Below are 27,585 nucleotides of genomic sequence, written 5' to 3'. Positions count from 1 at the left end.
GTTCCTAGTTGGAAACATGAGATTCCATATTGCCTCAAACTAATCTTGTTCTTTCCAGAGTTCTTCAGCAGCCTATATAATAGAAGCATCAGGCCAGTTTAGACTGGACCTCATACTTTTGGTTTTAAAAGTTAAGGAAAGTTGCAGTTGGACTGAGGGAATTGTAACTATCCCAGGTCTGACATTTAAAGATGACCAAGATTTTCTAAGAGATTCTGAATATCACAAAGCTTATTATTTTCAATAAATGCATCTTTTTTTAAAAATTTTATTTATTTATTTGACAGAGAGAGATCACAAGTAGGCAGAGAAGCAGGCAGAGAGAGAGAGAGGAGGAAGCAGGCTCCCTGCCAAGCAGAGAGCCCGACGCGGGGCTCGATCCCAGGACCCTGAGATCACGACCTGAGCGGAAGGCAGAGGCTTAACCCACTGAGCCACCCAGGCACCCCTCAATAAATGCATCTTGTTAAATATTTAACTAAATTCTATTTAGTTTATGGCTTTGTAAAACTTTATCTTAAGAGGTTTTTTTTTAACTGTATCTTAATTTTTACTTAAGTACTGTTGCATTTATAGTCCTGTGAGAAAACTATTTATTTGACTCCAATTCTAGAAATTAAATAAAACTATAATACCAGTTACATCATACATTAAAAATGTTCCTAACATATTTAAGTATCTTTACTTAAAATGTGTATTTCTCATTAAACTCTGGGATTAACTTGAAAAAATATTTTGGACTATAGTATTATAAGTTGAATTGAACACTAAATTATGCCTCTACTACAGAAAATATAAGAGTCAGTTAAGAAGTTTATTGGAATGTAAATAGAATTTTTCAGTTACTGGACCCTATCAGAAATAAACCTTTCTCAGTATCAGAAATTTCAAAGTAGCTGAAAATAGTTTTTTAAATGTTAGGATTTTAAACTGCCTTTAGAAATCTCTCTCTATATATTATTTCCTCTGCTTTTTAAGGGAATATGAAGATACTTTTCTGGTTCAGGTCAACTTTTGGAATGATAAAGCTGTCATAACATGCTGAAGGTGGTAGCTATAGGTAACAAGTTTAGATTTATTGAGAGACAGTTCTCCATTCTCCATGGATCCTTTGTGTTTCTACATATCTTGCAGAGACGTTGCCTTCGTTGCAGCCTTTTTTTTTTTTTTTTTTTTGAATGTTTGTACAGCAACCAACCTTTGAAGATTGAGATAATGTTTCCCTGGGATCAGAGAGCCGGTATGCTCACTGGCCATTATAGAAGGTTCAGGTTCCTTAAGCTGAGGTATCCTAAATTCCTCTCAGTAACATAGCCACTGTATGTGCGGGTTTTACCTGGTTCTCTTCATGTTGCCTTGTGGGAATGAATTGGGGCTTGGGGAACTCATGCAAATGCTGATTCTCTCTGACTGCTATTACTGTGAAAAATAGTCTTTTGTTTCTGATCATAGGGTCTCATGTCTTCTGCCACTACTGATGAAACTATAGCAGGCTAAGCTGTTCACTTGCAAATAGGGTAAAAGTCTCAGAATCTTTGCAAGTCTTGACAAGATGATATAGAATAAGGATCAGTAAACTTTTTCTGTAGAGTTAGATAGATAATATATTATATCTGTTACATATGCTTCTTTGATTTTTCTTGTGTATGTACATGGTCCTTTAAAAAATATAAAAACCATTCATAGTTTGCAGGCCATACCAAAATAGTCTTGGGCTCGATCTCACCAAGGGGCCATATGTTGCTGATGTAGATAGAGCCCTGATGGACCTCCACTGTTGAACATGGAATTAAGTGGCTCTTCTGCTCTCCTAGCAAGTTCCTCAGAACCTAATTATTACGGGTTGCTTTTCACACACGTTTTTTAATGATTGATGATAAAATGGAGCTTGTACTGCTGCATATCTGCTGGGAAATAAAATACGCAAAATTAATTAGATAATGAAAAGGTAGTGTTTTCCTAAGTGATTTTTCTGGAACATTTTCATCCTTACCCTCACTCTTGGCAATCAGTTGATTTGTGAGCGTATAGCTCTGATTTATTTGGTACTAACAGTAGAGGACACGCAACTTGTCCCTTCTATGACACAGTGCTCACAGTAAAAATTTACATTGAGTTTTTGGGAGGGTTTATTCTAAAAATGTGTAATTTATTCCTTTGAAAGCAGTCATACGTTGACCCATGAGGTTCTTATTTTGTGTGAACAGAATTTCTCTAAGCGTATGAAACATCAAGTCGGAATCAGTCATCTAGTATTGATATATTAGATAATTTTAGTCAACCTTCTAGGACAAATTAAAAAGCTATTTTAAAACAAAACAAAACAAAAACGTGGGCATCTCACAGTTAACAATAATAAATTAGCAGGCTAGGATCTCTGGGAGGCATGAGAACTAGGGAAATGGCTAAGTAATGGGGCTGCTTTTCCCCTAGGGGTAGAAGTGAAGTGGCTGGCCCATGGTTTTGCAGCCTAGAATAAGCACTTAAAGGCACAGAGATGGGAATCCAGGGCCCACTAAGCAGGAACAGTGGTGAACTACTTGTTCATCATCAGGCTAGGAACCAAGCTACAGCTTAGAAGAAAATGAGAACCAGAAAGGAGATAAGCATTTCCAGAGACTACCACCAGCTTTAAATTATCTGTCTTTGGTCATTTGGAGGCGATCCTGGATTGCCAGTATTCCCAGGAACTTGGAGTAATTTGCTGTAAATCTCTTGAGAAAGATAACAACATTCTAGGCCTCAAGTTATTTTTACCAATTTTGCATGAGGGAGCAAGACCAAAGGGATAAAAAAAAAAAATAAATGCATTACAAAAAAAACAATGGAAACAGTAGAAGAGCTACATAGCTACATAGGGACTTTTACATATTGGAATTAACAAGCATATGCTCTGTTTATCCAATTATACTTTTCATGAGGCTAAAAGATTGAAAATTTATAGGAGTGCCTGGGTGGCTCAGTAGGTTGGTTGAATGTCAGCTCTTGGTTTTGGCTCAGGTCATGATCTCAGGGACCAGAGATCAAGCCCTGCATCTGGCTTTGTGCTAGGCATGAGGTCTGCGTGAGATTCTTTCTCTCTCCTTCTGCCCCTCTTCCCCACTCCCACTGCCTCTCTAAAATAAATAAATAAATCTTATTGAAATTTTATAAATTATAAAGAAGCAAGTGGAAATTCTAGAATTGAAAATAAAATTGTAGTTAAGACATGAATGGACAGATACATCATGTAGAGAATTTGTGAAGTGGAATGTAGGTCACAAGAAAACATGCAGAGTGAAGCTTGGAAAGCTCAGATACAGTCAAAGTGAAAATTAGTAAAATTAAAGAAAGTATCCAAAATAAAGTTAGAGAGAGAAAAGGATGAGAAATAGGTAAGAAAGTATGAGGGACTTAGAAAATCTAGTGAGGTCTCAGATTCTTGGAGATTCCCAGAAGTCAAGGAAAGGAAGAGAGGAAAAAAAACCATATTTGAAGATATAATGACCTAGAAATCTTCAAAGCTAATAAAGACATGATGCTCCCATTTCAGGGTGGCTAGGAAGTATAGGCAAGAAGAACAAAAATAAGACTTTACATCAAAGAAAAAAAAGAGTAGCTGAAAACCAAAAACAAGAACACTTTAGAGCAGCCAGAGCAAAAAAAAAAAGGATTGCACAAAACTGCAACAACTGGTCCGAGAGCTGACTTTTTTTTTCATTATTCTAAAATATATATAACATACAATTTACCATTTTAACTATCTTTAAGTCTACAATTCAGGGACATTAATGACATTCATAATGCTGTGCAACCATTACTGCTTTTCATTTGTAGAACTTTTCATTTTCTTGAACCAAAACTCTGTACCCCTTAAAAAGTAACTCTCCATTCTCTCCTCCCCCCAACCCTGATGACATCTGCTGTACTTTCTGTCTTTATAAATTTGCTCATTACAAATATTCCATACAAATGGCATCATAACATATTTGTCCTTTTGTGACTGGCTCATTTTACTTAGCATACTTTCAGGGTTTATCCAGTCTATACTTCATTATTTTTCATGAGTGAATAGTATTTCATTGTATGTGTGTACCACATTTTGTTTATTCATCTATTTTCTGATATACACGTAGATTGCCTGGAACATTTTCATCCTTTTGGCATTATGAATGATGCTACTTTGGACAGTGGTATAAAAGTGTCTGTTTGGATTCGTTTTCAGTTCTTTTAGGTGTATACCTAGGAGTAGAATTGCTGGGTCGTATGGTAATTCTATGTATTTTTGAACAACCACTCAACTGTTTTCCAAGAGGTGACATCTTAATAAAAATAAATAAGCCAGAAAACAATTGAATACTATTTTCAAAATGCTGGTGGGAAATAACTACCAAACTAGAATTATATATCCAATGAAAATATCCTTTCAAAATTATGTTTTCATACAAACAAAAATTAAGAGAATTCACTCTCAGACATGACTTATAGGAAATACTAAAAAGAATACTCTAGATAGATGTAAAATAATTTCAGAAGGTTGAAGATGCAGGAAGGAAAGAAACAATGAAAGTGGCAGATATGGGGGATGGTTATATAAAAGAATACTGACAGTATAAAGAAATGATGATGATGATGATGATGATGATGGGAGGTGAAGTACAAAGACAATTAAAATACCTGACAAGAATGGCATATAAGTCAGAAAGGTGTTGAGTTTCTAAGGACTTTGCTTTGTCTGGGAAGAGGGTGAATCTGTTAAATAACAGTAGATTTTTGATAAGTCAATCATATGAGTTCTAATCATTAGGAAAATTTGTAAAAAGAAATAGTAAAAGAGTATATAACTTTCCAGTTAATATAAAGGATGAAATAAAAAATCCAAATGAAGGCTAAAAGGAGACACGAGATAAATAGAAAACACTACATAAAGTGTTTTTTTTTAAATTTTTAATTAATTTATTTTTTCATCTTTAAAATTTATTTTTAGAGCTGCCTGGGTGGCTCAGTGGGTTAAGCCTCAGCCTTCGGCTCAGGTCCTGATCTCAGGGTTCTGGGATCAAGTCCCACATCAAGCTCTCTGCTAAGCAGGGAGCCTGCCTCCTCCTCTCTCTCTCTCTCTCTCTCTCTCTACTTGTGATCACTCTCTCTGTCAAATAAATAAAATCTTAAAAAAAAATAAAATAAAATTTATTTTTATTTGAGAGAGCATAAACCGGAAGAGGGAGAGAGAGAAGCAGAACTCCCCACCACCAATCTGCTCCTCCTCCCCGCCCCCCGCTGAGCAGGCAGCCCAATGCAGGGGCGTGACCAGAGCCTAAGGCTCTTAACCAACTGAGCCACCCAGGTGCCCCTGCTTTCTTTTTTCTTTTCTTTTTTTTTTTTTTTTAATTTCTTTTCAGCATAACAGAATTCATTATTTATGCACCACACCCAGTGCTCCATGCAATACGTGCCCTCCATAATACCCACCACCTGGCTCCCCCAACCTCCCACTCCCCCGGCCCTTCAAAACCCTCAGATTGGTTTTCAGAGTCCATAGTCTCTCATGGTTCATCTCCCCTTCCAATTTCCCTCAACTCCCTTCTCCTCTCCATCTCCCTGTTATTTGTTATGCTCCGTAAATAAGTGAAACCATATGATAATTGACTCTCTCTGCTTGACTTATTTCACTCAGCATAATCTCTTCCAGTCCCATCCATGTTGCTACAAAAGTTGGGTATTCATCCTTTCTGATGGAGGCATAATACTCCATACTGTATATGGACCACATCTTCCTTATCCATTTGTCCATTGAAGAGCATCTTGGTTCTTTCCACAGTTTGACGACCATGGCCATTGCTGCTATAAACATTGGGGTACAGATGGCCCTTCTTTTCACTACATCGGTATCTTTGCGGTAAATACCCAGTAGTGCAATTGCAGGGTCATAGGAAGCTCTATTTTTAATTTCTTTTTTTTTTAATATAAATTTTATTTTTTAAAAACATATATTTTTATCCCCAGGGGTACAGGTCTGCGAATCGCCAGGTTTACATACTTCACAGCACTCACCATAGCACATACCCTCCCCATATCCATAACCCACCCCCCCTCTCCCAACCCCCCTCCCCCCATCAACCCTCAGTTTGTTTTGTGAGATTAAGAATCACTTATGGTTTTTGTCTCCCTCCCAATCCCATCTTGTTTCATTTACTCTTCTCCTACCCCCTCAACCCCCCATGTTGCATCTCCTCTCCCTCATATCAGGGAGATCATATGATAGTTGTCTTTCTCCGATTGACTTATTTCGCTAAGCATGATACCCTCTAGTTCCATCCACGTCGTCGCAAATGGCAAGATTTCATTTCTTTTGATGGCTGCATAGTATTCCATTGTGTATATATACCACATCTTCTTTATCCATTCATCTGGAGATGGACATCTAGGTTCTTTCCATAGTTTGGCTATTGTAGACATTGCTGCTATAAACATTCGGGTGCACGTGCCCCTTCGGATCACTACGTTTGTATCTTTAGGGTAAATACCCAGCAGTGCAATTGCAGGGTCATAGGGTAGTTCTATTTTCAACATTTTGAGGAACCTCCATGCTGTTTTCCAGAGTGGTTGCACCAGCTTGCATTCCCACCAACAGTGTAGGAGGGTTCCCCTTTCTCCGCATCCTCGCCAGCATCTGTCCTTTCCTGACTTGTTCATTTTAGCCATTCTGACTGGTGTGAGGTGATATCTCATTGTGGGTTTTGATTTGTATTTCCCTGATGCCGAGTGATATGGAGCACTTTTTCATGTGTCTGTTGGCCATCTGGATGTCTTCTTTGCAGAAATGTCTGTTCATGTCCTCTGCCCATTTCTTGATTGGATTATTTGTTCTTTGGGTGTTGAGTTTGCTAAGTTCTTTATAGATTTTGGACACTAGCCCTTTATCTGATATGTCATTTGCAAATATCTTCTCCCATTCTGTCAGTTGTCTTTTGGTTTTGTTCACTGTTTCCTTTGCTGTGCAAAAGCTTTTGATCTTGATAAAATCCCAATAGTTCATTTTTGCCCTTGCTTCCCTTGCCTTTGGCGATGTTCCTAGGAAGATGTTGCTGCGGCTGAGGTCGAAGAGGTTGCTGCCTGTGTTCTCCTCAAGGATTTTGATGGATTCCTTTCTCACATTGAGGTCCTTCATCCATTTTGAGTTTATTTTCGTGTGTGCTTAAGGAAATGATCCAATTTCATTTTTCTGCATTTGGCTGTCCAATTTTCCCAACACCATTTATTGAAGAGGCTGTCTTTTTTCCATTGGACATTCTTTCCTGCTTTGTCGAAGATGAGTTGACCATAGAGTTGAGGGTCCATTTCTGGGCTCTCTATTCTGTTCCATTGATCTATGTGTCTGTTTTTGTGCCAGTACCATGCTGTCTTGATGATGACAGCTTTGTAATAGAGCTTGAAGTCCGGAATTGTGATGCCACCAACTTTGGCTTTCTTTTTTAATATTCCTTTGGCTATTCGAGGTCTTTTCTGGTTCCATATAAATTTTAGGATAATTTGTTCCATTTCTTTGAAAAAAATGGATGGTACTTTGATAGGAATTGCATTAAATGTGTAGATTGCTTTAGGTAGCATAGACATTTTCACAATATTTATTCTTCCAATCCAGGAGCATGGAACATTTTTCCATTTCTTTGTGTCTTCCTCAATTTCTTTCATGAGTACTTTATAGTTTTCTGTGAATAGATTCTTAGTCTCTTTAGTTAGGTTTATTCCTAGGTATCTTATAGTTTTGGGTGCAATTGTAAATGGGATGGACTCATTAATTTCTCTTTCTTCTGTCTTGTTGTTGGTGTAGAGAAATGCAACTGATTTCTGTGCATTGATTTTATATCCTGACACTTTACTGAATTCCTGTACAAGTTCTAGCAGTTTTGGAGTGGAGTCTTTTGGGTTTTCCACATATAGTATCATATCATCTGCAAAGAGTGATAGTTTGACTTCTTCTTTGCCGATATGGATGCCTTTAATTTCCTTTTGTTGTCTGATTGCTGAGGCTAGGACTTCTAGTACTATATTGAATAGCAGTGGTGATAACGGACATCCCTGCCGTGTTCCTGACCTTAGCGGAAAAGCTTTCAGTTTTTCTCCATTGAGAATGATATTTGCGGTGGGTTTTTCATAGATGGCTTTGATAATATTGAGGTATGTGCCGTCTATCCCTACACTTTGAAGAGTTTTGATCAGGAAGGGATGCTGTACTTTGTCAAATGCTTTTTCAGCATCTATGGAGAGTATCATATGGTTCTTGTTCTTTCTTTTATTAATGTGTTGTATCACATTGATTGATTTGCGGATGTTGAACCAACCTTGCAGCCCTGGAATAAATCCCACTTGGTCGTGGTGAATAATCCCTTTAATGTACTGTTGAATCCTATTGGCTAGTATTTTGGCGAGAATTTTTGCATCTGTGTTCATCAAGGATATTGGTCTGTAGTTCTCTTTTTTGTTGGGATCCTTGTCTGGTTTTGGGATCAAGGTGATGCTGGCCTCATAAAATGAGTTTGGAAGTTTTCCTTCTATTTCTATTTTTTGGAACAGTTTCAGGAGAATAGGAATTAGTTCTTCTTTAAATGTTTGGTAGAATTCCCCCGGGAAGCCGTCTGGCCCTGGGCTTTTGTTTGTTTGGAGATTTTTGATGACTGTTTCAATCTCCTTACTGGTTATGGGTCTGTTCAGGCTTTCTATTTCTTCCGGGTTCAGTTGTGGTAGTTTATATGTCTCTAGGAATGCATCCATTTCTTCCAGATTGTCAAATTTGTTGGCATAGAGTTGCTCATAGTATGTTCTTATAATTGTCTGTATTTCTTTGGTGTTCGTTGTGATCTCTCCTCTTTCATTCATGGTTTTATTTATTTGGGTCCTTTCTCTTTTCTTTTTGATAAGTCTGGCCAGGGGTTTATCGATCTTATTAATTCTTTCAAAGAACCAGCTCCTAGTTTCGTTGATTTGTTCTATTGTTTTTTTGGTTTCTATTTCATTGATTTCTGCTCTGATCTTTATGATTTCTCTTCTCCTGCTGGGTTTAGGCTTTCTTTGTTGTTCTTTCTCCAGCTCCTTTAGGTGTAGGGTTAGGTTGTGTACCTGAGACCTTTCTTGTTTCTTGAGAAAGGCTTGTACCGCTATATATTTTCCTCTCAGGACTGCCTTTGTTGTGTCCCACAGATTCTGAACCGTTGTGTTTTCATTATCATTTGTTTCCATAAATTTTTTCAATTCTTTTTTAATTTCCTCGTTGACCCATTCATTCTTTAGAAGGATGCTGTTTAGTCTCCATGTATTTGGGTTCTTTCCAAATTTCCTCTTGTTATTGAGTTCTAGATCAGAGCATTGTGGTCTGAAAATATGCAGGGAATGATCCCAATCTTTTGATACCGGTTGAGACTTGATTTAGGACCAAGAATGTGATCTATTCTGGAGAACGTTCCATGTGCACTAGAGAAGAATGTGTATTCTGTTGCTTTGGGATGAAATGTTCTGAATATATCTGTGATGTCCATCTGATCCAGTGTGTCATTTAAGTTCTTGATTTCCTTGTTGATCTTTTGCTTGGATGATCTGTCCATTTCAGTGAGGGGAGTGTTAAAATGCCCTACTATTATTGTATTCTTGTCGATGTGTTTCTTTGATTTTGTTATTAATTGGTTTATATAGTTGGCTGCTCCCACGTTAGGGGCATAGATATTTAAAATTGTTAGATCTTCTTGTTGGATAGTTCCTTTGAGTATGATATAGTGTCCTTCCTCATCTCTTATTATAGTCTTTGGCTTAAAATCTAATTGATCTGATATAAGGATTGCCACTCCTGCTTTCTTCTGATGTCCATTAGCATGGTAAATTCTTTTCCACCCCCTCACTTGAAACCTGGAGGTGTCTTCGGGTTTAAGATGAGTTTCTTCTAGGCAACATATAGATGGGTTTTGTTTTTTTATCCAATCTGATACCCTGTGTCTTTTGATTGGGGCATTTAGCCCATTAACATTCAGGGTAAGTATTGAGAGATACGAATTTAGTGCCATTGTATTGCCTGTAAGGTGTCTGTTATTGTATATTGTCTCTGTTTCTTTCTGATCTACTACTTTTAGGATCTCTCTTTGCTTAGAGGACCCCTTTCAATATTTCCTGTAGAGTTGGTTTGGTATTTGCAAATTCTTTCAGTTTTTGTTTGTCCTGGAAGCTTTTAATCTCTCCTTCTATTTTCAATGATAGCCTAGCTGGATATAGTATTCTTGGCTGCATGTTTTTCTCATTTAGTACTCTGAATATATCATGCCAGCTCTTTCTGGCCTGCCAGGTCTCTGTGGATAAGTCTGCTGCCAATCTAATATTTTTACCATTGTATGTTACAGACTTCTTTTCCCGGGCTGCTTTCAGGATCTTTTCTTTGTCACTAAGACTTGTAAATTTTACTATTAGGTGACAGGGTGTGGACCTATTCTTATTGATTTTGAGGGGGGTTCTCTGAACCTCCTGGATTTTGATGCTTGTTCCCTTTGCCATATTGGGGAAATTCTCTCCAGTAATTCTCTCCAACATACCTTCTGCTCCCCTCTCTGTTTCCTCTTCTTCTGGAATCCCAATTATTCTAATGTAGTTTCGTCTTATGGTGTCACTTATCTCTCGAATTCTCCCCTCGTGGTCCAGTAGCTGTTTGTCCCTCTTTTGCTCAGCTTCTTTATTCTCTGTCATTTGGTCTTCTATATCGCTCATTCTTTCTTCTGCCTCATTTATCCTAGCAGTGAGTGCCTCCATTTTTGATTGCACCTCATTAATAGCTTTTTTGATTTCAACTTGGTTAGATTTTAGTTCTTTTATTTCTCCAGAAAGGGCTTTTATATCTCCCGAGAGGGTTGCTTTAATATCTTCCATGCCTTTTTCAAGCCCGGCTAGAACCTTGAGAATCATCATTCTGAACTCTATATCTGACATATTACCAATGTCTGTATTGATTAGGTCCCTAGCCTTTGGTACTGCTTCTTGTTCTTTTTTTTGTTGTGAATTTTTCCGCCTTGTCATTTTGTCCAGATAAGAGTATATGAAGGAGCAAGTAAAATACTAAAAGGGTGGCAACAACCCCAGGAAAATATGCTTTAGCCAAATCAGAAGAGATCCCAAATCGTGAGGGGGGAGAAAGGGGATAAAAAGGGGTTCAGAAAGAAAAAAAAAAAGAAACTATTAAAAAAAGAAAGCCAATAAAGAAAAAATTAAAAAAGGAATAAAAATATATATATTAGATAAACTATTTAAAAAACGTTAAAAAAGAAAACGGTAAAAGTTAAAAAAAATTAGCAGAATAAGAGAAAAAAAATTGAAAAAGAAAAAAAATTAAATTAACTGTAAGGCTAAAGAATCATGGGGAGAAAGCCATGAGTTCCGTGCTTTGCTTTCTTCTCCTCTGGAATTCCGCCGCTCTCCTTGATACTGAAATTGCACTCCTTGGTAGGTGAACTTGGTCCTGGCTGGGTTTCTTGTTGATCTTCTGGGGGAGGGGCCCGTTGTAGTGATTCTCAAGTGTCTTTGCCCCAGGCGGAGTTGCACCGCCCTTACCCGGGGCGGGCTGAGTAATCCGCTCGGGTTTGCTGAGTTCTTTCAGATAGTGGTTGATTCTCTGTTTCTAGAATTGCTGTTCTTCTTCTCTTCGATCTTCGATCTCCTGTTAGATTTGTAGGTGTTTGCAATCTTTAAATAAGCTAGTTAGCTGATCTCCCGCTACCTGAAGTAGTCTCAGCCTGCTACTTCTCCGCCATCTTGAGTCCTCTCCTCTATTTTTAATTTCTTAAGGCATCTCCACACTGTTTTCCAAAGTGGCTGCACCAACTTGCATTCCCACCAACAGTGCAAGAGGGTTCCCCTTTCTCCACATCCTCTCCAACACACGTTGTTTCCTGTCTTGCATAAAGTGGTTTTTAAGCACAAATATATCATTAATTGCATTAAATGTAGAAGAGCTAAATGCTTCATTAAAAGACAAACTCAAGGGGCGCCTGGGTGGCTCAGTGGGTTAAGCCGCTGCCTTCGGCTCAGGTCATGATCCCAGGTCCTGGGTTCAAGCCCCACATCGGGCTTTCTGCACAGCAGGGAGTCTGCTTCCTCTTCTCTCTCTGCCTGCCTCTCTGCCTACTTGTGATTTCTCTCTGTCAAATAAATAAATAAAATCTTAAAAAAAAAAGACAAACTCAAGATCATACTATTTACAAACATGATATTTAAAGTGTGAGGATGCAAAGAGAATAAAAAGATATTAAAAAAATGCAAATACTACCAAAGGTTTGCTAAGGTAGTGGTATAAATATTAGAGAAAGCACACTTTAAGGTAAAAGGCATTATTAGAAATAAAATGTAGGCTTCACAATAATAAGCATTTTTAATTCAGCATGAAGATGTAAAATATTTATGTATAACTATACAGCATCAAAATATATGAAGCATAAATTGATGTAACTAAAGAACTAAAATTCAGAATCAGAAAATTTTGACACACACCTCTCTCAGTAACAGAACAAACATTTAAAAATTGTGTGTGTATATGTGATCAGCAAGAATGTAGAAGAGGTAAACAAGATTAACCAACTTGACAATAGATCACTACACTGGCAGGAAAATTCTAGACCCAGGCTTTTATCAAACATTTAAGGATGCCATATGTCAGTCGTACACAAGATCTTTCAGGGAAGACAAAAAGAGGAAACATCAACTTGTTTTTGGAGACCAGAGTAGTCTTCATACTCACACCTTACAAGCAGATAATGAGAAAGGAAATTAAAAAACTACCTCACACATACATAATGTATCACTATTAATGCAAAAGATTATGCATGATGACCAAACTGGGTTTATTTCATGAATTAAACATTGAGTTAATATTAGAAAAGCAATCAGTATAAATAACCAAGCTAATAGAATAAAGGAGAATAACTAATTGTATCATAAGCTCAATAGATGCAAAAAGTGTTTGAAAAACTTCAATATCTATTTGTGAATAAAACACTTTGTAAACTAGAAGTAGACAGAACTTCTTTCATATGATACAACATTAGTAAAAAAAACAAAACCCTACATTAAATACTATATTTATATTTAAAATGTTGAAAGCTTCCCTTTTGAGATAGGAAACAAAATAAGAATATCACATATTTTTATTATGTTGAACTGAATGTTATTATGTTGAATACTTCAACATTGTATTGGAATTCTAGTCATAAAACAAATAAATAAAATGAATGAGTGAATAAATAAGTACTTGAAAAGAAGAACTAAAACTGTCATTGTCCATAGTCAATATGCATGTGATTGTAGGAAATCTAAGAGGATCTACAGATAGAAGAAATATTAGGTGAGTTTAGCCAATTTGCTAGGTTTACATGGAATATACAAAAATCAACTGCATTTCTATGTACTGGCAAAAAAAATTAGAAAAAATAATTTTTTAAAATATTATTTATAGGGTGCCTTGGTGGTTCAGTTGTTTAAGTATCGAATTCTTAATTTCAGCTCAGATCATGATTTTGGGGTCAGAAGATTGAGCCCAGCATTGGGTTGTACACTCAGCAAGAAGTCTGCTTGAGGTTCTCTATCCTTCCCATCTGCTTCTCCACCTCCCTCCCTGCCCCTCTCATGCTCGCTTGCTTGCTAACTCTCAAATAAATAAAATAAAATAAAATAAAATAAAATAAAATAAAATAAAATGCTACTATTTAAAACAGTATTAAAAAGAACCATGGATTAGATCTAACTAAAGATAGGCAAGCCCACCACGCAAAAAACTATCACATTTTATTAGAGCCATTAAAGAAATCCTGCAGAAGGGTATATTATGCCCATAAATCAGAAGACTATGTTGTTATAAAAAAGTTATTTCTTCCTTGAGTTGATCTATTGGGTCAGTGTAATTCCAATAAGAATCCTAACAATCTTTGTTTTAGGGGAGTCTTACCTGGGAAGCAGCACAAGTGATAAGCTGACTCTAAATTACATACGGAAATGCAAAAGGTTAAGAATAGCCAAAATAAAAAAAAAAAAAAGAATAGCCAAAATACACATGAATTGAAGAACAAGGTGGAAGGACTTGTTGATATTTTTGACTTAAGAGAAAGTTATTGTAATTAAGACTATGACATTTTGGCACTAAGAAGACCAATGAAACAGAATAGAGATCTCAGACACCCCCCCACACACATGTGTATTTGATTTACAAAAAAACATGCCACTGCAGTATAGTGGAGGAAGAAGATCTTCTCATTATATGCTACTGCGCAAATGAATTTCCACATTGAAAAGAAAATAAATGATCCTTTCCTTACATTTTACACAGAAATCAACTTAGTAGGATATCACATCTAAATTTAAGAGCCATAACAATTCTTCCAGAAAATAATAAAGGAGAATATTTTTACAAATGCATGGAAAGAACTGATTTCTTAAACATACCACACACGCGTGTGCGTGCACACACATACAAACACACACACACACACACACACACACACACACTGATTGTAAAGGCAAAGTTTAGTAAGACTATATTAAAATTAAGAGCTTCTCTTCTTAAAATTAACAGCTTCTCTTCATCAAAATATACTATTAAGAGAGTGAAAAGTCAAGACAAACTGGGAGAATGTATTTGCAACACATATAATAGAAAACAGGTTTTATTCAGATACACAGAGAATCTCCCTACAAATCAATATGAAAACGCTATAACAACATAGTAGAAAAGTGGGCAAAAGACTTAAAGAGGTATCCAAATGGCCAGTAAGCTACCAATATTGAATTTCATTAGTAATCACGTTAATCTTGATTAAAACCAAAATAAAATTTTTGCATACCTAACTAGATAGGCACACTTAAAAAGGCAGCTAATGTCAAGTCTTGGTGGGGATGTAGACCAAAAGAAACTCTTCCATTGCTGGAAGGAATATAGACTGTTATAGTCACTTTGGAAACCAGGCTGACAATATTTCCTAAAGTTGACCATAATTATCTTCAGTAATCTGTGATTCTCCTACAAGATATGTACCCAACAGAAATGTGTATGGAGAGATATGCACAAATATGTCCACAGCATCATTATTCACAGTAGCCAAAAAGTGGACATAAGTCACATGTCTATCAACAGTAGAATGAAAAAGTAACCAGTCACATAGTTGTATAATAAAATATTATACAGCCATGAAAATGAATGAGCTACACCTACATGTTAGAACATTGATGGATATCACAAATGTAGAGAGGAGCCAAGCACAGCAGGTGCATACTAGGTGATTCCCATCATGTAAAATACAAAAACAAGCAAAATTTTATATTTTAGGCATCCACACATAAGTGGTCAGCCTATAAGAAAATGTAAGTAACTGATTACCACTGAAGTCTGAGCACTGGTTACCTTCAATTGGTGCATAGGAATTAGTGATTTGAAAACAGTACAAGTGAGCATCTGCTCATAAATTTCTGTTAATAAAATTCTATTTCTTGAGTTGGGTGGTGGTTACACATAGTGTTTTGTGTACTTTTCTGTATATGCTACATTTCACCAAAATGAAAAAAAAGATTTTAAAGCCATGGTTGGAAGAATAGAAGTTGGGAAGCAGTGAGCTATTCTGTGACTTCAAAAATTGGTTCTTACCCCTGGGGATAAAAATATATTATATGTTTATAAAAAATTAAAAATTAAAAAAAAAGATGAACCATGTTAAGATCTTATACACTAAACTTAGCTATTTGTCATGAGCAACACTGGTTATTATTTTAATAAATTACCACCATCCTTGGCCAGACTAAGAAAAAGAAAAAAAAATTGGTTCTGATGTTACAAAAATGTTAAATGATTATTATATTTTTCAGGATGCTTTTGGTTTCAAGCAATAGAAACCGTTCTCAAAATGGAATGAAATACTTAAGCTAGTACTATGGAACTTCTAGTAGAAACTCTAGTGATTGATCCCGGGACTCAGTATCAGTCATCTGTCACCAGCCAAGATACATAATAAATTTACTTATTGAATAAAAGTCAGGGCTCTTTCTCCAACTCTAGATTCTGTTTCTCTTTCCATGTTAACATGGTTTTTCTTCTACTAGTGAAAAATTCCTCCGTGTGGTAATAAAATTGCCATAAGTCATTCCTGATATTGTCCTTACAGCTTGCACTCACAAAAGAGGACTTCCTTCTGAAAGAATTCAGAATATGCCACCCTAAAATACATCAATCTGGCTTATGGATGATTTTGAGCTGAAGGCAGTTGAGAAAAAGGAAACAAAACAAACCTCTCAGCAACCCCCATCCCCACCCCTTCACTGTGAAGGATAGAACAATTCTTAATCACTGGAGATAATTCTAGACTGTTACCTGCTCAGAGATGGCACCAGAAGAATCTATATAACAAACCTTACTAGCTAGACTTTACCTTCTTAGTTTCCCTCATGTATTTATCTTCCCAAAATTTGCTACCTTTGAAAGCATGAACATTTTTCCTTTGTCTTGTCACTTCTCTATCTCACATTTATTTTTCTTTTGTTAAGATGCAATATAAGCCCAGTTTCTAACCACTCCTTTGAGTTAGTCATCACTGAGTTCTCCCAAAATGTGTGCAATGCACACATTAATAAACTTCTGGGTGTTTTTTCCTTATTAATCCGTCTCTTGTCAGTCTACTTTGTAGGACACCAGCCATTGAACTGAAGACCATACACTTCCTATTGACTGACAGAAACTTCTCAGGGAGGTCTCCACTCTGCTTTGGATTACTCTGAACTGGGTCATGTGCACACTGTTAGGACTGGCTCTGGGCCGGTAGGGGTAGGTTCAGCCTTCCAGAACCTAGAGGGCTGGACGCTGGCAAACTGACTGAACGACTGCATCATGAAATCCTTTTCATAATAACCATTTTGGTCTAAAGCAGTGCTTTTTAACTCAGGCTGCCTGCTAGCATCACCTGGCGAGGTTTTAAAAAATATTGATGCAGATACTCCAGACCAATTAAATCAGAAGTTTTTGGATGTGTGTGGTGGAGGGGAAGGCATCGATAATACTTATTCTAAGTTTTCCAGATGATTTTGATGTGGTATTTCATGTTGTGAACCTTGGGATCATTGTGTAAATCCCTGAGGTAATATTCAAGACATAAAAATAGAAAACATATTTGTAGATATTAATCTATTGTCTCAGGTGAGTGCTACAGTTATTTAATATAAAAATTACTTTTTAAAAAATTCATAGGTCGCGATAACCTGTGATTCCAATTAAAGACTTTAAAAAAGAGAAGAGTTCAGCCCTTCAAGTATTGGTTTGCACTCCTCAAGCCAGAGGTAAATATAACACCTTTATAAACTCTTGATTAACAAGATAATCAAAGTTAGGTTAACTCTATTTGCACATAAAAAAGTAAAGTGGTTCACATTCTGATTTAAACCAGTAAGAAGTGGATTCATTAGCATCTCCTAGAACCTACTGGTACACACTAGTTCATTAGCAATATAGATGATAGATTGTTCTCTGAAAGGAATTATTTGAAAAATACATAAAGTTTCCATACTATCCTGTTTTCTCATGGGTTATAATTGCATTTGAAATGCTGTTTTTTTCAAAAGCCAAAGCTACTCCTCTGGAAATACAAAGGATCAGACTTTAATAATTCATCCAAGGCTATTATAAGATAATCTTACAAACTCAATATGAAAAAGGGCAGCCACCATTTCTGAGTTCTAATACCATATTGATGCATAACAGATGCTACTATTGTGCTAACCCAATGTGTCCATGCTTACCCTTCTCTCTTTTAATGTTAGACTCACTATGCTTTTGTATGCAGCAGCATGACACAGTGAAAAGTTTTAGGATCAGATAGACCTGGAATTAAATTCTGTCTGCTTTTTATCAACAGTGAGGCCTTGGGAAGGTTAACTTCTTAATGTCTTATTTCTCTCTACTGTAGGATAAGAATGGGACCCATCATGAGCCTTAGGAATGACAATCACCATCCTTCTACCATTTTGCTTCAGAATTTTTAAAAACTTATACAAGTATAAAAGTGAGTAAACGTATTCTTCTTGTACAAAAAAATTAACCATTGCAGAAAAGGAATTTAGACTTTTAAGACCACTAATATCAGTCTGGCATATTTTGAGAGACTAAATAAACAAACAAACAAGGGCCAGACTATATATATAAATAGAACTCTGATACACAACCTCTGCAACAAGCACGCTCATAAGCCAAACCACAAGATCTGCAGCAACTGGTCCAGAAATCTCAGAAGCTTGATCAATCATGGTCGGCTTCCAACACAGGAGCAACCCAAATATGCTCTCCAGACCAATCACATACGACCCCTGACTTGTAGTTAGTCTGTCTCTAGCTTCCCATGCCAATGATTTACCATCGCAACATATCTGAAGCTTGCTTTCTTTTTTCTTCACTGTAACACTTCTTTCCACCACTCTTCACCACTGCCTGTCTTTGTATCTCTGCCAAACACCAGTGATGATAGCGAACTCCCTTGCTGCTGCAAGCTCTCACTAAATAGCCTTTGATTGTTCTCCATTGGTGGTCTTTCTTTACTTCCACAATATCCTTCCAGGTCTTTCACTGTGTATTTACAGATGGACATTTCTATTTAATCCATAGAAAATTTATTCCACCTTATGGGTTTTTAAAAAACAAAAATATTGTCATTTGGTTCTGTAACTCGACTTAAAAAAATATCCCAGAAATCTATCCCTATTAGTTCATCCATATTGTTTTCAGTGGAGGGTGGTAGTGATATTTATCCTGCCTTCTTGTAACACGGTTAGGTCTCTGGTGCTAACTACTGTAGAGTTTTATAGGCAGTTTGCTTTCCTGTGCCCATCACAGTGGACTGTCTTTTCCATCTTGGCATTGACATCCCACTTCCCCTCCTCCTCCCCAGGCCATTCCTCCTTTAACCCTCATCCTGGAGCTGCAACTGATTCTCCATGACCCTGGCTGGTCATAGAGAATGACCAGCCACTACTAGAAAGACCTCTTGAGGGTCTGCTAGTGACAGCCATCCTGGGGCCATTTCTTCAGCCCTGCAAGGTTAGGACATGCCTAAGGGTGAGGAGACATTGGTCTCTGGCGGATCTAGGTCCTGTGTTTGTCTGTTCAACTTCCTCATTACCCATGTGTGACAAATGCAAGTCTTAGTCATGCTAGATTCTTTACCCTGAGTCAATTTTCCAATTGTACATAAGGAATTTCTTCCAATGGTTAACCTTAGAAACCAGTTTGAGGAGGAAGTAAAATTAAATGCTTCATATATCCTTGCTTTCACCAAATAATTTGGATAAACTTTATAGTTACCCAAATAATATCCTCTCCAGTGAATACCAAAACATTCAGAATTAAGACACTGATGGTAGGGTCTTAGAAGACCCTACCATTTTTTTTTTTTATATTTAAAACAGAAACATCACTTTTATTGACAAGTTAGGGCCACGGACAGACAGCTTCCAGAACAGAAAAAAGACAGTCCCAAGACAACGGAGTGTAAAATCATAGCAGACAGCCTAATACTCTTCACCCTCATCCTCTCCCTCAGCACTATCAACTCCGACCTTCTCATAATCCTTCTCAAGGGCAGCCATGTCCTCATGGGCCTCAGAAAACTCTCCTTCCTCCATGCACTCCCCCACATACCAGTGAACAAAGGCACGCTTGGCATACATCAGGTCAAACTTGTGGTCCAGGCGAGCCCAGGCCTCAGCGATGGCTGTGGTGTTGCTTAGCATGCACACAGCTTGCTGGACTTTGGCCAGGTCTCCACCAGGCACCACAGTGGGAGGCTGGTAATTAATGTCCACTTTGAAGCCAGTGGGGCACCAGTCCACAAACTGGATGGTACGCTTGGTCTTGAAGGTGGCAAGGGCGGCATTGACATCTTTGGGAACCACATCGCCATGGTACAACAGGCAGCAAGCCATGTATTTACCATGGCGAGGGTCACATTTCACCATCTGGTTGGCTGGCTCAAAGCATGCGTTGGTGATGTCTGCTACTGTAAGCTGTTCATGGTAGGCTTTCTCAGCAGAGATGATGGGGGCATAGGTGGCCAGAGGGAAGTGGATATGAGGATAGGGCACCAGGTTGGTCTGGAATTCTGTCAGATCAACATTCAGGGCTCCATCAAATCTGAGGGAAGCGGTGATGGAAGACACAATTTGGCTAATAAGGCGGTTAAGGTTAGTGTAGGTTGGGCGTTCGATATCCAGGTTTCTATGACAGATGTCATAGATGGCCTCATTGTCTACCATGAAGGCATAATCGGAATGCTCCAGGGTAGTGTGGGTAGTGAGGATGGAGTTGTAGAGCTCAACTACAGCTGTGGAAACCTGAGGGGCTGGGTAGATGGAGAACTCCAGCTTGCACTTCTTGCCATAATCGACAGAGAGACATCCCATCAGCAGGGAGGTGAACCCGGAACCAGTTCCCCCTCCAAAGCTGTGGAAAACCAAGAAGCCCTGAAGACCTGTGCACTGGTCAGCCAGCTTCTGAATTCGGTCCAAGACGAGGTCAATGATCTCCTTGCCAATGGTGTAGTGCCCTCGGGCGTAGTTGTTGGCAGCATCTTCCTTGCCTGTGATGAGCTGCTCAGGGTGGAAGAGTGTAGGTGCCAGTGCGAACTTCATCAATGACTGTGGGTTCCAGGTCTACAAACACGGCCCGGGGCACATGCTTGCCAGCACCCGTCTCACTGAAGAAGGTGTTGAAGGAGTCGTCTCCTCCCCCGATGGTCTTGTCACTTGGCATCTGGCCATCGGGGCTGAATGCCGTGCTCCAGGCAATAGAGCTCCCAGCAGGCATTGCTGATCTGGACACCAGCCTGGACAGCATGGATGGAGATACACTCATGCATGACTGAGACTTATAGGGTTCGTTGGGGCTGGAGGAGGCAAGGGGATGGCGACAAGGTTCTCCCACTGACAGACTACCAAGGAGTCCGGGGGAGAAGTGGTCTATTTTTTTTTTTTTTTTTTTTGGCTTGGCAAGAGGTCCTTTATTCACCCTAACAAATATGTTCAAAGTGCCAGGATTCAACCCTTTCTGGCTATATAACAGGTAACTGAAATCAATACAGTGAGTGTCGTTCTCCTTCATCGTAGGCAGCTGAAGTCTGGCTTTTTCTCCAGGGTCATGATCTGAAGAGTCCACTTCACGTAGAATTGCTTCTACGATTTGACAGTTCACATGGGATAGTAGAGCCTTTAGATCCAATATAAACAACTTAATGCATTTTATGAGTGTATATACCATGGGACAATATAGCTTTGTATTTGAATCTTGACTCCATGGGTTCAATGAACTTGAGCAAGTTTCCTAGTTTCTCTGAGTCTGTTTTCGCATGTCCATGATGAAGATGAGATTTACTTGCTTCTTATGGTTCCTTAGAGGAAAAACTTTCCTCCACCCTCTTGTGTTCATTAACTGGGGACTTGTGAATGAAGCTGAAAAAAGACAGAATATCAAGAGAAAAGTCAACTTTTATTCACCTATGCAGTGGGAGCACAGATGTGACTCCAAACAGCTAAAGACAGGAGTTTAAATATCTAACTTATTAAGGGGAAAGAAGGAGGGAGAAGAGACTCTAATGGAAAGAACAGATGGGTTTCTAGAGGAGCAAATGGGAGATAACAAAGTCTGTGCTAATATTTGTTTATGTAGGTGCAAGTGGTCTTCTCAGCCCTCTTTCCAGCCAGTAAAATTACCCTGCAAGGGGATTTATGGCAGCCTCACTCCTAGAAGTTTCTGCCTTAAGCTAGATAAGAGAATCTCCAAAAAGTCTTCTTCCTGTATCTGTTATATCTCAAATATCTTTGGTTTAAAATAATCTTTATACCAGCTCGTGGGTCTGAGTGGATCCCCACAGGGTGCTGTGAGAATAATCAGGGTAAATTTGGTGAAGCTCTTAGCACAGCATTCCAAGTAAAATTTGCAACTTATTATTGATATTTGAAAATTAGACTTTAGGCCTTGCCACTAGTAGCACATGGGAAATTATGGTGATTTTTTTTAGTACAAATGTTGACCCTTTGCATAGATCTCAGCTGGCTTGCTTAATTACTGGATCAGCATTTCTTGTATTCAGTTGCTGATATACCACTTTTTGCTCATAATCAACCTAACTTTCCCAAATCAATTTCTTACTGATTGTTAAACTTGCCATAGAATTCACTGCAATTGTCCTAAATAATTTGGGTGGCTCAAGAAAACAAACATCTTTTAAGATTCTTTTTTTCCCTAACTTCTTCCTGACTTCCCATGGATGTTCTCTGGTGTCCCTCAAGATGTTTTTGTTTTGTTTTGTTTTTGTTTGTCTGTAGGGTTTTTTGTTTGTTTTGTTTTGTTTTCATATTCTCTTCATCTCATTTGGCTTCTTGTTCCTCAGAGGAGAAAAAGAAAAGTGGTATATTTGTTTTTGTAATCCTCTTATGTCATCAGTTGTTTATAAATGCTTACCATTTATAGGGCCACTCACTATGGGTTAGTGGAGAAGGTGCATCTTACCAATAGATATCTTTTTTTGCCATTCGATAATGTCATGGACTTCTACACAAGTTTCATGAAGTTGGAGTGAACAAAATCCTAATATATTTAAGGTAGGTCAGAAGATATGCATATGGGGGTATACTGCTTGCAGGAAGATAAGTAACTTCTCTTCAGACATATAATTAGCCAGTGTTACCTTCTGCTGCCTAAATTCCCTGGATAAATATTTGGTTTACTTTGCTTGGGAAAGCATTACTCATAATAAAAATACCTTAGCTGTTCCGTATACAAATGCAGTGAAATATAAGCATGCATATTAACTCACTATGTTGCGTCGGTAATTGCTATTTTATTGGTCAATAAATGTTTTATTTATTATGATATTAAACAATTGGTATAGATATATAAATAGAATTATTTACTAATTTCTAAAAATATAAACTGTATCTTGCTTATGAAAATGCATTTATAAAATACTTGAGTTGGTCATTGACATGGAACATTATTCCTTTTTGTATTCAGCATTGCCACGAGAAAACATTTAACGCTATCCCTGAAAACCAATAAGTTTACATTTGTTGGGCCACCAGGAGAAGTAAATTCTAGAGCTAAGAACTCCTCACTGATTCTATAGTCAACTGGAGTAAAATAAGATCAATATCCATTTAGTTGAGCACATAGCCTGGCAAAATGCATAAGAAAGAACTAGTTTGGTAGCTATAGGAAATATGATTATTAACAAATTTTTCAATATATTCATTAAACAAACCAGTATGTTGTTTTAAAACCAGTTATTTTCATTTAGTTAAGACTTTTCATATTTGAGAATTAGAATGGGAATATGAAATGTCAGAATGGACATCAGCTTTTGTCTTGGGCTTTGTGGATGGGGAATGTGTGCCTGGCATTTGTTATAAGACATGGGGTTGTAGAAGACCTCTTTCTTGGGTTTTTCTCTATCCCCCAAGAAAGAAATTGAACCCTAAAATGTCACTTAAAATATTGCCAACCCAAATCAGAACATCATTTATGATAAAAAGATAATGCCTCAGGTCTACAACCATAGTTTCTTGGGTAATTCAGGATAGGAACTACTCATTTTTCTAAATTGCCAAGATAATGGAGGGGTTATGGAGTCAATTAGCCTGAATTACTCCAGTGGTTGACTGTGTAATTCAAATAACTCGATAACTCTATCTCCATACTTCATCATTTTGAGGCTTATTTTTAAAAAGTGGCATTTGTTCAGTTTTCAGATATGTTATTTAAAACTGAGGTGCCTCTTATTGAAAACTACCACTAATTAGTGACTGAGGCAAAAACATATATTTTCTTCTCCCTGATGGGATCTTAAAGATCTTGATGATTATTTTTAATTATATTATTGTCTCTGTATCCCATAGCATCTTATTTTCTTCAGCTAACAGATGAAAAGTCTGAAAATTAGTCTTCTTACCTGAACAACTGGCCGTCTTAGAACTCATAGGAACAAAACTGAATGTTTACAAGACGGACAGATCAGGAAGAGGTCTCACTTCTATTATTTTATTTTATTTTAGAGAGAGAGAGTGCCCACAAGTGCACTAGCAGGGGGGAGGGGCAGAGGAAGAGGGAGAAGCAGACTCCCCACTGAGCAGGGAGCCCAATGTGGGACTCGATCCCAGAACCCTGGGATCATGACCTGAGCCAAAGGCAGACACTTAAATGATTGAACCACCCAGGCACCCCGGAGCCTGACTTCTAAAAGACTGATGATCCATCATTTTAGTATAGAGGGTTCCATATAAAAGCTGCTCAACATGGATTCTAGAAAAAGCAGCTATTTGGCTTTGGAAGACAGACCAGAAGTAACACCTTGATAGCCTGTCTCTATATGATCGTCATCCCTGCTGACCTGCCATTCTAGGTGGAGGTGATGCCAAGCCCCAGTAAAGAGGCTGGGCACTGCTAAGCAGGATTTTTACTTCTTGTGGGGTACCAGAGCAGAATGAGAACCAAGACTAAGGCAGAAGTTCAGCCAAACAAAGTAGTGCCAGGGACACAGGACCAGGGTTGAATTCTGTCATCAGAGACATCAAGTAGCCACACAGAATTCCTGACTCTCCAGCTCCCTCAAATCTGCTTCTCTACCTCCCCCATTTCAATAACTGGTACCGCTACCTATTGCCATTTAGGCCTCCATATCAGATCTATTACTTCTTTATTTCTCAACCCAAAGGTTCCATTCTTTTCTTTCATGGTAAAGCTTGATTACATATTAAAACAATAGCCAAAATCAACATAAAAACTAGTTTCATTTCGCTAAGGGCAAAAAGAACTTAGTTATACAAACATGGGACCCACTTCCACCCTTTTCAGGAGATGGGAAATATTTGTTTTATGTCCTGAAGGTGCAAAAATGGAGAAGTGGAAAGGTACTCTTTCCCATGAATTGACTAGCATGTCCTCCTCCTTCTTCTTCCCATACTACTACTACTACTAAACTACTACTACTACTACCAGTACTACTACTAATTTTTCTCTTCCTCCACCTCCTCCTCCTCCTCCTTCTTCTTCTTCTAAAAGATTTTATTTTTAAGTTATCTCTATTCCCAATATGGGGCTTAAACTTACAACCCCGAGTTCAAGTCACTTGCTCTACCAACTGAGCTAGCCAGGCAATGCTAGCATGTCCCTTTTAATACTAAATTTTAGAGGGAAAATATTCTATATTAAAACAGTCTAATTGTTCACATCCAGCACACAAATAACTGCTAGAAATCATTTTTTCTGAAGGAATGTACCATGTAATTTCCAAACAAAGGAAAATGATGGGCTTTGTTCTCACTTCATTTTCCCTTGTGTTTGTTTTTCAATTACTTGAACCTTCTGGTAGAAATATTAAAATGATAATTTTACACTTTAGTCACTTTTTATCATATGTGAAAAATGAGCCACTGATATGATAAATAAATCTTCACCTTACTCTGGTTGAGCTGAGATGAATGAGTGTTAAAATCTGACACCAGGGGCACCTGAGTGGCTCAGTGGGTTGAAGCCTCTGCCTTCAGCTCAGGTCATGATCCCAGGGTCCTGGGATCGAGCCCCGCATCAGGTTCTCTGCTCAGCGGGGAGCCTGCTTCCCTTCCTCTCTCTGCCTGCCTCTCAGCCTACTTGTGATCTCTGTCTGTCAAGTAAATAAATAAAATCTTAAAAAAAAAAAAAAGAATCTGACACCAGAAACAACAACAACAACAACCCCACAGTAATTTGACACCATCACCATATGTGCTCCAAATGATACCAGGTTCCTGATTTTCAATAACCACAGAAGTATAGACTTTTTTTTGCCTCTACCAACAAATTCCACTCTTAATTTAGTGCCAAAGTTTATCATATTGTGGTGAACATAGAGAAACTTTATTTAAAGTTGGTGAATATAATTTCATGATCAGAAAGAGTTAATGTGACTGAACATTCTAGATGTCTCCTTAACAGCAGGCATTGTGAAGAATAGCGCTTATTAATATATTTTGTTTTGGCATAGATTTTGATGAGACTCAGGAACTGTCCCCCTGAACACTTTTATTTCTGCTTAGTATGTGTCAGTTCTTGGGGTGGGTACCATGAAGAGTAAGACATAATCCAGTACCTAGAAAATGCAGAGTCTATGTGAGTAGAGACTCTTGAATTTTTTTAACCTTTGATTTGTTTCTGTGAAAGTGTTTTTGAGAGGACACCACCAAAGAAGCAACAGAAACATCCATCAGAGGTTAAGAATGTTTATCGTTGAATAACTGAGTGATTGCAGGTACTTTTTATTTCTGAATTTTTGTTTATTTGTTTTGAAAGAGTAGTATTTTATAATCAGAAAAATAAACACCAGCTTTTAAAGTGATGAACAAGATCTTATAGTACTTTTTCACAATAGTGTGCTCAAAAGAATATTTGTTAAGTGAAAAAGTACATTTTTCAAATTCTCAAACTTTTCTCATTTAAGAACATTAAGGACATTTATTTTGGGTCAAAAGAACTCCCAGATTTCTGCCAGAGGAGTTATTCTGCTAACTTTATCTTCAACTTTTGAAAACCACTGACCAGAAAATAAAGAGCTTGAAAAATTCTTTGGATGTTATATTGTACCCAAAAGATAAAAAAGGTGAATTTATTTTATCTCCTCTCATTTTTAGAACACTCTATAAACAAACACCATTGATGTGTTGGACGTATACATAGTTTGAGGGTCATGATAACTTAACTGAATACACAACTGGCCAAATTCTTCTAACCCATCTTGATGAAATAGATTAGAAAAGGGAATGTAAAAAATGTCTTAGTTGTAGGACATAAAGATAAATAAATGTGATGAAAACCAACTTTAAGTTACTTGAATGATTTGACCTGGATCCAAGGGTAAACGATTTCAACACACAGTCTAAAAGTTTAGGTTAGTTGGCTGGACTGTGAGAGCTAATGAGTCCAGTGTTCCAACTTTAGAGAATTCACTCACTTTCTTTATTTCTTTAGCAAGGGACTGCACAGCACACTGGTCAAACTTCCTACTTCCTACACAGATGTGCCATAGTCTTAAGGAAAACCAGAATAATGGGAATATAATATATTGGGAATATAATGGGAATATATTGGGAATATAATATAATGGGAATATAGCAGCAGCATCAGAAAATAGTTCAAAATACAAGGTTTAAAAATAGTGGGTGGGGAATGTTTTTGCATCATTATTGGGGGTGGAGATGGAAAGGTGATAGTAGTTGTGGGTAGAATTCTCTACTAAATAGGTTTATGCCACTGAGACATTTAGACTCCCAATGACTATATTACTCCCATTGGTAAGAGACATACATAGCAAATGAAGTCATACCATACATCATATTCCTTTTGTAAGTTACTCAGTTCTTTCTGTGCTATGTCTTATAGGTACAACTGGACAAAACTCACATAAGCTTGAAATAGTTACCTACCACTTCTTTCCCAGAGCTTCTCTAATGCTTTAGTGAAGTCCAGCAGAACTGCATGTACTTATGCATGTGTAGTCAGAAAGTGCAGGGGAGTTTTTGCCAGTAGAGTAATTTTTA

The 27,585-nt window shown here is 37.7% G+C and overlaps 1 long non-coding RNA gene and 1 pseudogene across 1 annotated transcript in view; one reads left to right on the top strand and one right to left on the bottom strand.

Annotated features, from left to right (window-relative positions):
* The window catches only part of LOC125099702 (uncharacterized), a 268,859-nt gene that overhangs the window by 13,066 nt on the left and 228,208 nt on the right, over positions 1-27,585 (top strand). Inside the window, exons 2-3 of the long non-coding RNA XR_007127328.1 lie at positions 17,225-17,313; positions 17,940-18,035. This is a non-coding gene — a long non-coding RNA (uncharacterized LOC125099702). The remainder of the gene's footprint in view (positions 1-17,224; positions 17,314-17,939; positions 18,036-27,585) is intronic.
* Positions 19,422-20,879, bottom strand: LOC125099698 (tubulin alpha-1C chain-like; annotated as a pseudogene).

This window comes from Lutra lutra, chromosome 5, assembly GCF_902655055.1.
Source record: "Lutra lutra chromosome 5, mLutLut1.2, whole genome shotgun sequence".
Taxonomy (NCBI): domain Eukaryota; kingdom Metazoa; phylum Chordata; class Mammalia; order Carnivora; family Mustelidae; genus Lutra; species Lutra lutra.
This window is presented reverse-complemented; position numbering and strand designations above follow the sequence as displayed.